This window comes from Tamandua tetradactyla, chromosome 6 (genome assembly GCF_023851605.1).
Source record: "Tamandua tetradactyla isolate mTamTet1 chromosome 6, mTamTet1.pri, whole genome shotgun sequence".
Classification (NCBI taxonomy): domain Eukaryota; kingdom Metazoa; phylum Chordata; class Mammalia; order Pilosa; family Myrmecophagidae; genus Tamandua; species Tamandua tetradactyla.
In genome coordinates, this window is record NC_135332.1 from 143,461,796 (window position 1) to 143,474,263 (window position 12,468).

Below are 12,468 nucleotides of genomic sequence, written 5' to 3' on the forward strand. Positions count from 1 at the left end.
AATCAGTTGGCCGTAGATTTGATGGTCTATTGCTGTACTCTGGATTTGATTCCATTGGTCAATGCTTCTATCTTTCTGCCACTACCATGCTGTTTTGACCACTGTGGCTTTACAATAGGTGTTAAAGTCAGGGACTGTCATTCCTCCCACTTTATTCTTTTTAAGATGCTTTTAGCTATTCAAGGTCTCTTTCCCTTCCAGATGAATTTGGTAATTAGCTTTTCCAAATCTTCAAAGTAGGTTTTTGGAATTTTGCTTGGTACAGTGTTGAATCTGTAGATCAATTTGGGGAGAATTCACATCTTCCCTATATTTAGCCTTCCTGTTCATGAGCAGGGAATGTCTTTCTACCTATTTAGATCTCCTTTGATTGCTTTTAGCAATGTTATGTAGTTTTCTGTGTACAAGTCCTATACATCCCTAGTTAATTTCATTCCTAAGTACTTGATCCTTTAGTTGCTTTTTTGAATGGAATTTTTTCCTTAACTGACTCCTCAGCTAGGTCATTACTTGTGTATAGAAATGATAGTGAGTTTTGCACATTAATTTTATATCCCACCACCTTGCTCAATTTGTTTATTAGCTCAAGTTAACTTTGTTGTATAATTTCTTATGTTGAACCATCCTTGCATTCCTAATATAAACCCCATTTGGTCATGGTGTATAATTCTTTTACTGTGTTGTTGGATTCGATTTGCTAATTTTTTTTTGATAATTTTTCCTTTCATGTTTATTCCATGTTTATTAGGGAGGTTGGCCTGTAGTTTTTCTTATAGTGTCTTTGCCTGGTTTTGGTATTCAAATGATACTAGCTTCAGGTGATGTGATGGTGGCTCAGTGGCAGTGTTCTTGCCTGCCATGCCAGAGACCCAGGTTCAATTCCCGGTGCCTGCCGATATTAAAATGAAAAAAAATCATATTAACATAATAAAATGAGTTAGGTTGAGTTCCTTTTTACTCAGTTTTTTTTGAAAGTTTATGCAGGATAGGTATTAGTTCTTTTGGAATTATTTGATAAAATTTTCCTGGGAAGCCATCTGGCTCTGGGCTTTTCTTTGTAGGAGATTTTTGATTACTAATTGAATCTCTTTACTTGTGATTGGTTTGTTGAGATCTTTTATTTCTTTTGGAGTCAGTGTAGCTTATTTTTGTGTCTCCAGGAATTTGTCCATTTCATCTAAGTTGTCTATTTTGTTGGAATATAGTTGTTCATAGTATCCTTTTATGATTTCTTTTATTTCTTTAGGGTCTGTCGTAATGCACTCCTTCTCATTTCTGATTTTTTAATTTGCATCCTCTCTTTTTTTTGTCAGTCTTGCTATAGGCCTATCAATTTTATTGATTTTCTCAAAGAACCAACTTTTGGTTTTATTGATTTTTTCTACTGTTCTTTTGTTCTCCCATTAATTTATCTCAACTTTTAATCTTTGTTATTTCTCTTCTATTTGCTTTGAGGTTAGTTTGCTGTTCTTTCTCAAGTTCCTCCAGGTATGCTATTAATTCCTCAATTTTTGCTCTTTCTTGTTTAGTAATATAGGCATTTAGGGAAATAAATTTCCCTCTCAGCACAGCCTTTGTTACATCCCATAAGTTCTGATAAGTTGTATTCACATTTTCATTCATCTCCCAGATAGCTACTGATTTGTCTAGCAATTTCTTCTTTAACTCACTGGTTGTTTAAGAGTGTGTTATTTAATCTCCATATACTTGTGAATGTTCTCTTGCTTTGGTGGTTATTGAGATCCAGCTTCATCCCATTGTGATCAGAGAAAGTGCTTTGAATAATTTTGGTGTTTTTAAATCTGTAAAGACCTGTTTTGTGCCCCAGCATATGAACTATCCTGGAGAATGTTCCTTGTGCTTTGGGGTGCAATGACCCATATATGTCTGTTAGGTCTAATTCATTTGTCAAGTTATTTAGCTTCTGTATTTCCTTGTTGACCTTCAGTCTGGTTGTTCTGTCTATAGAGGAGAGTGGTGTGTTGATGTCTCCTACTATTTTTGTTGAAACATCTATCACTACCTTCGGTTTTGCCAGTGTCTGTCTCTTGTACTTTGGATCTCCTTGATTGGAAGCATAAATATTTATGATTGTTATATCTTTCTGGTGAATTGACCCTTTAATTAATATATTTTGTCCTTCTTTATCTCTTATGATTTCATTACATTTAAAGTCGATTTTGTCCGATTTTAGTATAGCGACTACTGCTTTCTTTTGGTTACAACTTGTATGGAAAATCTTTTTCTATCTGTTGTGGCCGAGTTCATGGCCAAGTGGTGGTACCTGTTTGTCTGGTTGGACAAGTGCTGGCCTGTCTTTTGCTATGAGGACAGTTCATAGAATTAAATCATGATCATGATCATGTCTGCTACATCCACAGCTGGTTCTGTTTGTAATTGTGATTACAATTAATTGAATGATGCTTAATCTAATCACTGGAAGCCTTTTAAGGAGGATTCAGAAGAGACAGGCTGTCTTCTTGCTTCGGCCTATGAGCTTCTCCTGTGGAGTTTGTCCAGACTCTCCATTAGAATCATCAGCTTCACAGCCTGCCTTACAGATTTTGGACTCTTAAGTTCCCACGGTTAAATGAGACACTTTTACAAAGTTTATATTTACGAATATTTCCTGTTGATTCTGTTTCTCTAGAGAACCCTAAGTAATGCACCATCCTTTCACTTTCAGTCTATTTGTATCCTTGTATCTAAGATGAGTCTCTTATAAGCAGCATACAGCTGGATTATGTTTCTTAAGCCATTCTGCCAATCTGTTTCTTTTAATTGTTATGTTTAGTTCAGTAACATTGAAAGTTCTTATGGACAAGGCGTTTCTTGAATCCACCATCTTATCTTTTTAATTTTATTTGTCAGATCTGTGTGTTCTTTTCCCTCTTTCTCTTTGTATTCTTTAAATTACCCTTAGTGGTACTCTTCAATTCTGTGCCCTCCTCCAGACCTCCCTCTCTTGTCTTTTTTTTTTTTTAGTCGGCAGAACTCCTTTCAGTATTTCGTGTAGGGCCGGTCTCTGGTTGACAAATTCTTTCAGAACTTCTTTGTCTGTGAAAATTTAATCTCTCCCTCAGTTTTGGGTACAGCATTCTTTCAGGATCTTGAATATATCATACCACTGCCTTCTTGCCTCCATGATGCTAGTTGAGTAGTCTGAACTCAGTCTTATTTGTATGTAGTAGGTTGTTTTTCTCTTGTCGCTTTCAGGATTTTCTGCTTCTCGTCAACATTTAACAGACTTATTAGTATGTGTCTTGGACTAATTAGTATGTGTCTTGGGGAAGGCCTATTTGGAATTATTCTGTTTAGAGTTTTTTGGTTTCTTTGACTTGTACATTTACGTCCTTTATGAGGGTTGGAATTTTCCCTCCATCATATCCTCTACTACTCTTCCTATCCCTTTAGTCCTCTCTTCTCCTTCTAGGACACCGGTGATTCTTATATTTCAGTGTTTTGTTTTTTGTCTGTCATTTCCTTGAGATCCAATTCAAATTTTTCCATCTTTTTTTTTTTTTTTTGCCATTTGTTGTTTTGAGTCTTCAAATTCACTTATCCTGTCCTCTATGTCATTTTTTTTTTGTTTTTTTTAACATGGGCAGGCACCGGGAAGTGAACCCGAGTCCTCGGGCATGGCAGGCAAGCGCTCTTACCTGCTGAGCCACTGTGGCCTGCCCTGTCGTTTATTCTTTCTTTTGTCTTTTCAGATCTAGTGATTTGTGCCTCTAGTGTGTTTTTCATTTGGTCAGTAGAATCTTTAATCTCTGTGATACCTGCTGTTTTTCTATTTATTCTTTCAAATTCCTCTTTTGCTCTTCTATTGTCTTTTTGATCTCCTTTATGTCATTTGCAATCCCACTTATTTTATTAAGTAGAGTTGTATGAATATCTTTGATTAGTTGTTTCAGTGTCTGTGTCTCTTCTGGTGTTTTAATTTGGTCATTAGGCAGGGCTATATCTGTCTGCATTGTGATATGCTTAGTGATCTTCTGCTGTCTTCATGGTATGTAAATGTCTTGATTGATTTACTTTGGGTATTAATTTCTTACAGTAGTCTAAGGCCTTGTGTTTGCGGTATGGTTGTACAGCAGGGAGTAGGGTTTGGGGTGGGGCACTCAGTGCGGTGATTTGTTTCCGGGCATGTATGGGCGTAGATTGGGGATGTTTCACTGATGCTTGTGAATGTGGGTACTCAGTGGACAGGGAGGATGTAACTGTGTGGGTGCACCAGTCTGGAGGTGCTTAACCCTGGTATGCACTGGTCTGTCATGAGACCCTTTTTGCATATGTGTAGAGCTGTGGCAGCAGGTCAGCATTATGCCTTCGTGTATTGGGGACAGATGTGACCTGGCTGCACAGGTTAGTACTTTCTCAGATCTGAGAAGTGTGGCTGAGCACTGTGCACATGCACAGTTCTAGGATGATTATAAAGTGCAGTTCCCAGAGCTGAATGACATATTTGGGGGCCCATTCACATGCGTGGGCCTAGTGATGCTGTGAAGTGATGCACAGAGCTTGGGGGAGGGCACGGTGAGGCTGTGTGACACAGTAGGTAAGGGTGGCAGGGGTAGCCTGGGTATGGAGGTTGGTGCCTGCAGCCTTTATGTGTTGGCAACAGAATAGGTAGATAATAGCTGAAAATGTAAGTAAAGGAAAAGGAGAACTGATAAAGGAATGCAGGAAGACCTATCATATCTCCCAGTAAATGTCCTTTTAACACTAACACCTGTACATTTTGCTGCATTTGTTATATAATTATTTCTGTCTGGTTATCTATCCATCTATCTGTCTGTCTATCTGGATAGACAGAGAGCAGTAAGAAACTAGCAACCTGTACTCTTAATCAATCGTGAATGAGGGTTGGGATACAGCAACAGCTGTTAAAAAGCTGCTACTCACTAAGTTGAGCAAGGTCTAAGCAAATGCCAAAGTACCAAGGACCATTTGTTTGGGATATAGAAGAAAAGACACCCAATATACCAATGTTACTATGTTGCAGTTGCATAGCATTAGTAACCAGTGTTTGCTGTACCATCAGTACTTCATTGAGAAATATTTTTTAAAACTGACAAAATGTTTTTCCGTATTTGACATAAAATTATTTCAAATAGGTGACCCACTGTTTGTCAAAGTGCAGTTAATAACACATGTGCTATTTCCATAGTATAGACAGAGTTAAAGCAGCTCAGATAGTATTGTGGAGCTGGATATAAGAGAGCACTTTTCATACAAGCACATGTGAACTGCTTGTATGCTGGAAAGACACCTGCAAAGTTATACTCACCCAGCTTTTATACACACACACACACACAACACATAATATGCACTGGTTTATTTAGAGGAGTCTAAGTAAATCAGCATTAGTCAAGGATATCACAAGAAAGGAATAGAAAGATGCAGAAAAAAAGAGATTTAAAAACATATACAGAATTAATTTTGGAAATAATCACCTTTCTAAGCAGGACATACACCTTCCAGATAAGCAGGTAGTAACTTATACAATCCCATGACAAAACACAGCAAGACAGGGTTTCTGTTGAAAGTGATGGTAAGTTTTGATAATGGATGATGGTGATGGCAGCACAACATTGTAAATGTAATTAGTGGTGCTGAATCAGAAGCTTGGGAGAGGATGAGATGGGAAATTTTGTTGTATATATGTTACCACAATTTTAAACATCCAAGCTCTTTTTTCCTAAACAGTGGTGGGCAAGTGAAACAGAAGAATTGTTTGTGAAATAATATTGAGAGTAGAATAAAAGCAGGAAAAACAGACAAACTTATACAACAACTGACCTATTACATGGCATCTTAGAAATTTCCTGATAAAGAGAAACTTCCTGTCAGATAAAAATGTATTAATTACAATGCAAAGACTCATTTTAACTCTCTGAAAAGTAAGCCACTTACATTTTAAAATGTGTATTTAAACCTGGTTAGCATTAATTACATATTTGGAAAATAAATTTCTGATAATGTTTACCAAGAATAAATTAGCATATGAAAATAATTTACTTTGTTAGATGAATACAAAATGGTTCACATGAGCATTTTTCTCGTTTAATACAAAATTAGAAAAATTCTATATGTACACAAATAAAACATTCGTTATATTAATGTTAACTTCTCCAAAGGAGAGAATGGTATGAAGGCATCTAAAATGAGGTTTATATATAAAGCTGTATTTACTGTCATGGAAAGATGGCTTTAAAACACTGTTGAGTGAAAGCGCAGGTAAAGAAGAGCATGAATTTAAAAACATAAATTGAGAAGAAAAGCCTGGAGTAGGAACTGATATGAATAAAAATTCAGTTTTGGACAGTTGAATATTAAAGACTTGAGTCGAAGGAAGAAACTAAAAGGCTGAAAATAGCAATTTAATTGCCAGAACTTTCCAAAAATTAAGAACCTGCCACTCAACTTGGTGTTTCAACGGTGACTAGGTCACCAGTTAAATGATAACTTTGAAGACATGTTTTTAAAGAGATTCAAACATCTTATTGATATTGTAATAGTAATCCTTTAAGATTTCTTTCATTTGGGGACTCTATGAACTACCAAAGTAGTATTTCATTGAAAGGAAATTTAGACCAGATGGTTGCTACAGTCCTTTCCAAATTTATTGTTCTACCATTGTTAGGTGAATACATAATCTCCCCAGATAAAATTTCATTTCTCCATGATAAATCTTTGTTTTGTTTCATCTAAAACATATAAAACAATCACAAAGCCTATTAGTGCTTAAATTCCTTTCAAGGATCTCCATGTTTCTCTCAGATTCATTCATTTATTTTGACAAATGCCTTGAGGAAGCAACTGATAAAATTTGTTTTGCTAAAAAAATATTTGGAGACTTGGAGAGAGATACATTAAATCTGAAATTGGAAATTAAAAATTTATTTTTTAAAAACTTTTCTTACTCCCTTATCACCACCTTTCTAAAAATGTACCATAAAATAAAATCTAAAAAGTGATTTACCCCCCAAAAAACACCATGGATGATATGAACTCATGGAGAACTGTATATTTATCCATATGTGCACAGAAACGTATATAAAAGGATGCTTGCCGAAATAGTAAGACTAGCCAATTTCAAGGCCATAGTATTTCAGATGATTAATACTTCTTAGTATTTTCCATTCTGTTTGAATTTTTGCATTAAGCGTTTATCATAATGAGAATAAAGGGTCATTTTTATTTTGTAAAAAAATATAAAAAGAACTAAGAAGAATGAATCAGCACTGAAATTATTAAAATATAATGGTAGTGAGTAATACTGTCTGTTATATAAACCCTTAAAGGCCTATTACATTCATACAGCTTTTCAAAAAAACCTGTTAGTCTAACAATAAAAATAGTTGAACAAGTTTCCTAAAGGTCAATATTTTGAGTTGTTAATAGGCTGACATTAAAAAGAAGAAATTTCTAACAGCTAACAGTAAAAAAGGCAAAGCTCCTATTATACACAACTGAGAAAGAGCTGCCCAAAATGAAATATATATTACCAACATCAGACTCTCTCCCATTGGGTGGGCCATGGTGGCTCAGCAGGCAGAGTTCTTGCCTGCCATGCCGGAGACCTGGGTTTGGTTCCTGGTGCCTTCCCATGTGAAAAAAATAAAAAAAATCTCTCCCATTCACTTTTTTTTTTGAAAAGGGTAAAAAGCTTGAGTTATCAGAATTTCAGGTCTATAGCATAAACAAATTCTGTAGAAGCTTTACTTTGATATTTTAACTAGCAGCTAAAGTCTACAAATTTCTGAATTCATTTAGAAATACATATTTCCTGTGACTACAAGGAATGGCTCTATAAGGATCCCTCACCCTCCCATATGCACACAAACAAATTTACTGAAATTATTATCTATCATCACCCTTGCCTAAATATGCATTCGCTCTGTGCAAAGATAAGGTTTTGCTTATTTTTAAACTGGAGGAAGATTTGACTATGATATGTTCATTCAAATGTACAGCTGGCTCTCTTAAATAATTTTATATACAGGAAAAAAATGGCATATAGTAGTAACACTAGAAATAAGGGATCTAGAAAATTTATGTATTTAATACATGCAAAATATTTTTCCATCATTAATTCTGTTGAAATTCTGCTTATTTCTAATGATCAAAAATTTTTAAAAAATTTGTGACTAGTAAACAATATATACTTGTGCCATTTTGAAAGTATTATGTACCCCAGAAAAACCATGTTTTAATCCTGATCCAATCTTGTGGAAGCAACAGTTTCTTTTAATGCTGATTCAATAGTGTAGCCTGGAATCTTTAGATTATCTTCACAGAGATGTGACATGCCCAATTCTGAGTGTGAGCTTTGATTAGATGGAGATGTGACTCCACCTATTCCTGGTGTGTCTTGAATAGTTTACTGGAATCCTTTAAAAGAGGAACCATTTTGGAGAGAGTGGGATGTGACAGAAGTCTCAGAGCTGACATAGCAAGCAGATATAGACACTTGGAGAACAGTTGTTTCATAGAACAGAGACATGCCCGTTTGGAGATGCGTAGAGTGCAGCAGACATCACCATGAGATGTTAAGCAGGCTAGAACTTGGAGAGAGCCAAAGGAAGCCAAGAGATGAAAGCCATCCCTGGAGAAACAAAGTGAGAAACCCCTACAGGAACAGGCTGAAGGCAAAGGAGCCCAGGAGCAAGTGGCTAGCAGATGCCAGCCGTGTGACTACCCAACTGACTGGCTGTTTCTGACCCAGTGGCCTTTCTTTAGTGAAGGTAACCTCTTGTTGGTGCCTTAGTTTGGACAATTTTATAGGCTTAGAATTGTAAACTTGTAACTTATTAAATTCCCCCCTTTTAAAAGCTATTTCAGTTCTGGAGCATCACATTCTGGCAGCTTGCAAACTAACACAATGATCTTCATATACTTGCCCTGGTCTGGCACAGAACTGATATGTAGAGAGGTAATATCTGAATACCTAATTTAAACAGTCACAAAAAGGCAAGTGATTCAGCTATAAACACAGTTTTAGTATTAATAAAAACTTGCATTACAGAATGATATACATGTTCTGCTACTCTAGTTCGAACACAATTTATGACCACTCGAATTTTTAATTTCTTTCAAATTCGGAATAGGTATCTTCTAGTCATAAAAATCCATCACTTAATCTTTATAATACATTTCAAAATATATTTCTTTCATTACACCATTTCCACTAGATTGTTTGTCGGTAATATCATTATCTCTACATGAACTTAATAACATATGTAAAAATTATCACACATATTAATGATATATTAAATTTCTGGTATAGCTTCATAATTCTTTTCTATTGCTTAGCTACTACAGGTATCTGTAAAACCTTCTCAGGATGTTGCTAGTATAAAGTGTTTAAATTCATGATCATCAAACGTTTGTCAATGAAGATTTCTTACACTTTTTAACACTAACAAATATGTTTAATAAATTAATTAAAAAATTAAAACTGACTAAATATAATGTCGCCTCAAGCCACCAACAGGCCACATGGTAACTTCTTCAATTTTACACCCATCTGTACAGTATTATCATTATACACCAATTTTTTTTAGAGTTGCCATTGTTTTGTCATCTGCCAGAGAATTACTATAATAAATAATAATATCCATATATGCTTGGTTATAAAGTGAATGGTAATCTCTCTGAAGAGGTGTCTTTATGCAGCACACAATCAAAGCAACAATACTGAGTGTCCTCTACTGCAACCATTTCATAGATTAAGGAATAATCAGGCTTCTGGGTAGAGGGCAGGAATAGGATAAGCTAAGTACACCCCTGCCATGTGGAACAATGAGAGAAGGGACAAAAAAACAACCGGGACTGAAGTTCCAGGGTAGAAGTCACCAAAGAGGGTCTTCTGCACTGTATAGGGAGGTCCTGAATGAAAAAGCAGAGAAACTGGGACAGATAAAGTGGGGTGAGTGTGCTCGGTTGGGGATACCCCACCAGGGACAGGTGGTGGAGCACAGAAAAGTGCAGGTCTCGAAGGATTGGAGCACCCCTGTACTCCAGTCCACCCCCAAAGCTAGGTTGGGAAATCTCCCCTTGCAGCTCTGCGGCCCGAAGCTCCTGTGGGGAACCTAGAAGCCAAGAGACTTGTGATCCCTGAGCCAGTACACAGTGCCTAATCCAACCCCTGAACCAGGCTGCTGTGGGTGCCTGGTTGTTTTGGCAGAGACTAGGGGTCCCTCCTCTTGGGAGGAGGGGGAGATGAAGGGTCATGACACCACTGCCCATAGAGGCCCAGAGACCTCAAATGTACATGGACTGAGAGGCAGGGACAAGGAAGCATGCCCCACAACTAGCCACCAGGCATTTCAGCATGGTATGTGGATAGGAGTATCTGCAAAACCCAGTCCCACAGCCCAAGGGCATGCCAAGTGGGAGACTGGAGGCAACCAGATTCATCAGGCCCACAAGAGGAGTTTCCACCGAGGTCTACACTGCTCACCACCCCTGCGGTTGGCTGTTTTCAATGTGCACCAAGACCAGTGGCCCTGGCAGGAAGTGCGCCAGGTCTCCATCCAGCTCAGCTGGCTTCCACAGTCTGGGAGAGATGGGCCTGAGGGGAAGAGGTGGCTCAAGAGTGCCATCTGCTACGAAGAAGCAGAAAGTTGAGTCTGGCATACTGGCTGTCTGCCAGGCTTTTAACAATCCCTCAGGTGGAGTCACATCCCATAATTGAGGTCCAGACCTTGGATTGATGGGGAATTACTGACAAAAAACAAGTATAAAAGGAGACCTTCAATGCAAACTCAAACAAATACAAAACCTTAGTCAAGTAAGGGAAATAAACTTTCAAAATAACCTTATGAAGATATTCATATGCCCTGAAGGCAACAGAAATTAACAAAGTACATGAAGATACAGGCAGATATGGCACAGCAAATAACCAAATGAAAGTACCAGAGGAGACACAAAATCTGGAATTAATCAAAGTTGTTCATACATATCCTCTAAATCAATTCAGTGGGTTGGCTAATGACATAAAGAATATAAAGAAGACACTAGAAGAGCATACAGAAGAATCTGAAAGAATAAAGAAAAAACAGCAGATCTCATAGAGATGAAATACTGTAGACGAAATTAAAAATATACCAGACATATAGCTGCAGATTTGAAGAGGAGAAGAAAGAATATGTGAACTAGAGGACAGGATAACTGAATTTGTCAGTGGAAATTATGCTGAGTAACATGATGAAAAATCTAATTTTGTTGTTTGAAAACAAGTTGAAAAGGAAAAGAGTTAATGAAGAAAGCATCTTTTTGCAAAACTGATGCTGAAGATAATGGATACACATTTCTTCAACAGTGCAGACTCTTCTAAGATTTACATAGTACTTTAACTTTACAGCTTGGTAATATTTCCTCTGTAGTGATATGGCCATTAAAGGAATCAAGGTACTATTTAAGAGCAGAGAATGCTTTAAATATTTTAAAAGCTGGTACATTGTAGGATCAATGAATCCACAAGTGAAATTTCAGTAGCAATAAGATTTTGAAGCAGCTACAAAAACGCTGGGCCCGGCCCCTCCACTCCCCCCTCCCCCTGGCCCCGGCCCACCACACACCCAAACAAACACTATGCAACTTTATAGTGCATTTGTTTTTGTGTGACTACCTAGCACAGGGTAGAGCACAGTGCCTGAAAATAGATCTATACTGTAAATGCCTTACTAAGGCTATCTACCTTTTCAGTTATATTCATGTCTACTTATTGGTCCCTATCTGTATTTCTTCATAGCTTCTGAATAAATTTTGTGTTTGCTAACCTTAATTTATTAGAATAAAGTAATTCACGACAACTGGTATAAAGTAGTTGTTAAAATCATAGACCGGGCTGGCCACGGTGGCTCAGCAGGCAGGAATGCTTGCCTGCGGTGCCAGAGGACCCGGGTTCGATTCCCGGTGTCTGCCCATGTTAAAAAAAAAAAAAAAATCATAGACCTTAAAATCAGACTGATTCCTGGCTCCACAATGCACTATTTCTGTGATTTTTTTTTTTGAACATTTCAGTATCTCTGTTTTCTCATTGGTAAGATGGTAATAATAGTACCTATTCCATAGATTTACCATGAAGATTAAATGAATTCATGTGAGTAAAACATTTAAAATAAGATTTGGCACATATAGATGTTAATATTTATTTTTAAAATGGCAAGAATTTGTGACTAGAACCCAAAGAACAGAAAGAAAGTAGCCTTTATTTACTAGTTTCTCAGAAATCACTTCCTTTTGAGAGGTTATCCTAGGAAAAGGTAAGAGGGAAAATTTAACAAAGTTCGTATGTTATATTGGCAAATACGATCGCTTTAAAAGAAAACCTTTTTTTTTTTTTCCATGGAATAAAGAGTTATATCCAATGGCTGAAAGAAATTGGTATTAAGAACTCAGCTGTGGCATTTCCAATTCAGTTCCATAAAGATGAAATACTAAAGTTTTGCTATCCCC

The 12,468-nt window shown here is 36.9% G+C and overlaps 1 protein-coding gene across 16 annotated transcripts in view; it reads left to right on the forward strand.

Annotated features, from left to right (window-relative positions):
- VPS13B (vacuolar protein sorting 13 homolog B) overlaps positions 1-12,468 on the forward strand; it is a 1,000,970-nt gene that overhangs the window by 397,144 nt on the left and 591,358 nt on the right. The window lies entirely within an intron of this gene.